The 5529-nt window shown below is 42.2% G+C and overlaps 1 pseudogene; it reads right to left on the bottom strand.

Moving 5' to 3' along the window:
- Positions 319-951, bottom strand: Gm6975 (predicted gene 6975; annotated as a pseudogene).

Consider the following 5529-nt stretch of genomic DNA (forward strand, 5'->3'; position numbering starts at 1 on the left):
TGTTTCTTGTTTGTTGTTGTTGTTGTTGTTGTTGTTGTTGTTGTTTTCCCGAGACAGGGTTTCTCGGTTTAGTCCTTGCTGTCTGTCCTGGAACTCACTCTGTAGACCAGGCTGGCCTCCAACTCAGAAATCTGCCTGCCTCTGCCTCCCAAATGCTGGGATTAAAGGCGTGTGCCACCATGCTTGGCTTAAGACGCATGGGGTTTCTGTTTCTCTTGAGCCAGAAGAAGAGGTGAGGAAAAAGGCAGAGGGCGAGACCTTTCCCCTTCCCCCCTTCCCCCTCCCCCCCCCCCTTTTTCCCTTTCCCCCTTTTCCCCTGACACGAGGGAAGCTTTATTTCTTGGTCTCCTCCTCCTTGGACAGAGTCTTGATGATCTCTTCCTTCTTGGCCTGGATGCCCTCCTCCCGGCGCTTTCGTGCTTCCTTGATATTAGACCTGTGAGCCTCAGCCTGGTCAGCCAGGAGCTTCTTGCGGGCCTTGTCTGCCTTCAGCTTGTGGATGTGCTCCATGAGAATCCGTTTGTTTTTTAATACATTCCCTTTGACCTTCGGGTACAGGCTGTGATACATATGGCGGTCAATCTTCTTAGATTCCCAGTATCTCCTGAGAAGCCGGCGCAGGATCCTCATTCTTCTTATCCAGGTCACCTTCTCGGCATCCGAGCATTGGCAGTACCCTTCCTCTTCCCTATGCCCATGTGCCCGCCCTTCCGTCCTTTCAAGGTGTTTTTCCGGCATCGAGCTCAGGAATGATAGTCACAGGCTTTCGGATGATCAGTCCACCTTTGATCAACTTCCTGATCTGCTGACTGGTATTGGCACTGGCGATTTCATTGATCTCAATGGGGCCCAACCAGAACTTCTTTTTACCACAGCAGTGGACACTAGAAGCAAGCCCCTTCTGTGGCCCGAGCATACTCATGGCTGCAGACGCAGCTGGGAAAGACAAGACTCACTTTCTAAGAGTGAGAAAAAGAAACAGTAGTGATGGGTCTACTTTCTGCCTGATGTGCTCCACCGGCCCTGATAGCAGTCAATACCATTTTTTCCTTCTTCAGAGGGGAAGAGGGAAACGTTGAGAAATCAGCTCTGCTTTAATACTCCCTCTTCTATTGTTGACGTCTAAGTGATTTCGTGCAAAGTGACGTAAGCACTAAAATTATGAATTGACGAGCTGGAAATTTGTACGTTTCCAAACTCTCGTCAAGTCACTCTGCCCTCCTAAGATTTGCATGCAGGAGAACCTGAGCTAGGAACCTCAACAGTCAACGTAAGACAATAGTTAAAAGCAGGCTCTACTCTACATGCCTATAATCTCAGTGCCCAGGAGGAAGGACAGGAAGATCCAGTCTAACCAATATCACTTTCACACACCAACAGTCATGCACTCCACTTAGCTCCGCACCAAACTGGGAAACAAGAAACCTAAAACAACTTGTTACTTAATATAAGCCGTGCAAGTTAATAGCTTCATAGATGAGTTTAAATTTACACTTGATGTATGAATGTATGTATGTATATATGTATGTATATATGTATGATATATTATGATATACATAGAAGGGCAGAAATACCATACATCCTAAGTTAAGAAGCCATCCTCTTAATGATGGCTTAGGATTCTTAGGAATCTTATTTGACTGAAGTGTCCTCTGTGTCCTCAACCTACTCCCTCCAAACCTATGTCCTGCGTCCCGATGACATGGAAACTTAGAGTGCCTACTCTATGGATTGCCAAGGATTTATATTCTCTAGCTCTCCAATTCTATTCGAATGGATCGAGAGTATGAGACACATTTTCCTGGATGAAAAGTAATGTTTTTAAATTCCATATTAAACTTCCTTTTAAAAGAAATGAATGGCATGCTGCCCTGAGATATAATACAACTATCATTCCTTTAACCATGGCTGTCCTTACCCTATTCCTGTTCCTTCACAGTGCTTTGGGCAAGTATAACCCTTGCTGTTTATTTACTATGCTGTGTGTGGTCATTCAGACTCAACAGATACAAGGTGAAAATAGACTACTCTCACTTTTACTCATTACTATTAACCCATAGTTTTCTCCTGTTTCTGCTCGTGGTAATAGGCATGAGAATTTGAAGCTTCTGTCTAGCCTGTCTCTGACTTCTTAAGGCAAAAGGGCAGATGAACTTTTAGAAAGGTCGCTTAGCCAATGAAGGTTTAGCTTCAACCTTTGTGTTGAATTTTAAGTCCAAGATTTTCACCCCCTATTCATAATTCTATTCACAAATGGATGCCATGTTTTTTCTACCCACAATTGCAATGACTTCCACATCTAATACTCTGATATCAGTATAGAGAAGGGATTTTTCTATCTCCTTATAAAAAGCAAAATAAGCCGGGTGGTAGTGGCGCATGCACGCCTTTAATCCCAGCACTTGGGAGGCAGAGGCAGGTGGATTTCTGAGTTCAAGTCCAGCCTGGTCTACAAAGTGAGTTCCAGGACAGCCAGGGCTACACAGAGAAACCCTGTCTCGATAAACAAAAACAAACAAACAACAAACAAAAAAAGCAAAATAGACATTTGTGATCTGTTGAAAACAGTTTTATAGCAGGTTAGCTAACATATCAATGGCATCTTTGAAGCAAAAGCAGTGTCATGATACCCAGGTACAGTTTAAAGATGAAAACTAACATGACTTTTTACAAGCTAATAGGGCCATAACTTCTAAATAGAACCTAAGTCTGGGTTTAGTCACATATCCGTAGAATAAGAAGACCCAGGAAGGCGGTAGTCCACCTTTAAAAACAATTGCCTCAATTTCTAGTTCTGGAATCCATGACAAAATGCAGCTCACAGCTTTTACCAAACCACAGAAATATACATTTGATAAGAGAGATCTGGACTCAATTTAAAGCACAAAGATTTCATTTAATTTCCCAAAGGGCAAAATGATGATAAAAGAAAAACTAATCTTTAAACTGTGAGTGGAATGCTTGTGGTTGTGGCGATATTCTACATTATAAAGAGTAAGTAGTTGGGGTGCCCTTGTCTACTACTCCCTAGCTGCTTTAACTCTCAAAAGCAGGGGTGAGGCTCTGAAAGTCACAGGAATCTCTATGCATTCTGTCCTTTAACTCTTGCCTCCAGTGGAGCTGTGCAAGACGTTTATGGAGAAAGCCAATAATTTTTGCTTGCAAGCAGTCATCCTCGGAATATAAACATACGAAGAATCTTCTGATTAGTGAGGTGTAGCGGACCTCAGCATTAACCTGGGGCCCCAACAGCAAACTGAGGACACGTGAGACCTGTGAAAGGGGAAGCGTAAGAGGTAATGGTGGGATTGAACAAGGAAACATTTTGATAGAACTTGCAGAAATGTGGCAATGGCAGACAATGCAAATAAACAATGGTCAGTGGTTATGAATACTGCTATAAATCTGTGCACATTTATAAATGAAATTTGCTTCTGCATACACAATACTCACTTCCTTGAAGACAGAATTAAATTCAAAGAAACTGCTAAAGTTTTATTCTCTCCCCTGAGAATCCCTCCCACCAAACTCGTAACCTTTTCAATGATTTTGACTGTTTCACCTTACGCACAAAAACTAATTTTTGTTCTACTCAGAAGACAATCTGGGACAAATACTGTGGCCTTATAAGATGTGCTATCAGTACTATTTTCCAAATGGTTAATTTCTAACAATAAAGCCAATTTCCCTTTAGCCAGTGAATGTCATGTTTTCTCATCTACAGAAAGCCAGGCTTCTTCTGCGGTCTGCAGATTACAGACAGTTCTTGATGAGTGTCAGCTTGTACTTGCCTCGCCTGACTCAGTTCCTTTCATTGTCAATAGGGTGAGCTTCAGGTTTGAACCTGTGGCCTTTTTATATACAATATAATGTATGCTATTCCATATATATAACTAGATTTAGGTAAAAGAGAGTGTTTACCTATTGTAAATCTCTAGGTGAAAAGCATCCTGGATACTACCTTGTACTTGCGTTCCTGACTTGATAAATTCAGAAAATGTCCCACGTTGTCTTATTTAGGATTACTATTGCTGCAATGAAGCATCTTGACAAAAAGCAAGTTTGGCAGAAAGGGTTTATTTGAATTATACTTCCACATAGTAGTCCATCATTGGAGGAAGTTAGGACAGGAAGTCACACAGGGCAGGCACTTGGAGTAACTGATCCAGAGGCCATGGAGAGATAAGGGTTACTGGCTTGGTCACTGTGCCTTGTTCAATATCCTTTCTTATATAATCCATGACCATCAGCCCAAGGATGGTACCATCAAGGATAGGCTAGAATCTCCCTCATCAACCATTAATTAAGAAATTGTCCTACAGCAGGATCTTTTGGAGGCATTTTTTTTTTCTCCAAAAGATCCCTTCTTTGAGTTAAGTCCAGCTTCTGTCAAACTAACATGAGACTAGCCAGCACTCAGGGGCGATAATGAGAAACATGTACTTGGATTAGTAATTTTTTTTTAATGTATGAAGTTACTAATGTCATTGGACAGGAATGTTAGTTATTTTGGTGGTTGAACAATGCTTACATGGGACTACACTGAGTGCAGCTACTTAAACTTCTTGGATTATAAGAAAAAAAAAACGTTATTTATGACTTTGCAAATTCTACACGTGAATCATCTTTTACATTGTGTCTTTCAATCTGACAAAGAAGTAGTTCATAGAATTTTTAGCAGTGACTGTATAAACATTTAAAACATTTTCTCCCCATCGGTAGCAGTGCACTCTCCTTGCAACATCCCCAATGCTCTGGATTCTCAAATGAAAGACACACACACACACACACACACAGACAGACACACACAGACACACACAGACACACACACATATACACACACAGACACACAGGCACACAGAAGTACACACAAAGAGCCTTCTATTTTAATAGGCCTTAAACAGGGCAATAGCTGGGTCACTCCCACAGTTCCACATTGCTAATGCTTCCCCTCCAATGCTCCTGAAATATTACTTATTAAAATCTATATTGCAATTTGCTATCCTAGACCCAAATACTGGGTGGGGTGGGGGCTTAGGGCTGCTCTTTTCTGCTCTTACATGGTTGTATGGTCTCACCTCTCCAGCTCTTCCATGGTTGTATGGTCTCACCTCTCCAGCTCTTACATGGTTGTATGGTCTCACCTCTCCAGCTCTCAAGCCTGATCCCTTTCCTTCCCCAGCACGGTGGTTCTTCCTCTTCCTCTCTCTCCTGTGTTCCTTGCTGGAGAACATCAAGTCCCACCTCTGTCTTCCTGCCCAGCCATTGGCCACCTACACCTTTCTTTACCAATTCGAGCCAACTGGATGCAAAGACAGCAGTGTCATACATGCAGACATCGGTTTTTTTTTTATGTTTCTATTCTTTTTTTTTTTATTACATATTTTCCTCAATTACATTTCCAATGCTATCCCAAAAGTCCCCCATACCCTCCCCCCCCACTTCCCTACCCACTCATTCCCATTTATTTTTGGCCCTGGCGTTCCCCTGTACTGGGGCATATACAGTTTGCGTGTCCAATGGGCCTCT

This window comes from Mus musculus, chromosome 19 (assembly GCF_000001635.26).
Source record: "Mus musculus strain C57BL/6J chromosome 19, GRCm38.p6 C57BL/6J".
Taxonomy (NCBI): domain Eukaryota; kingdom Metazoa; phylum Chordata; class Mammalia; order Rodentia; family Muridae; genus Mus; species Mus musculus.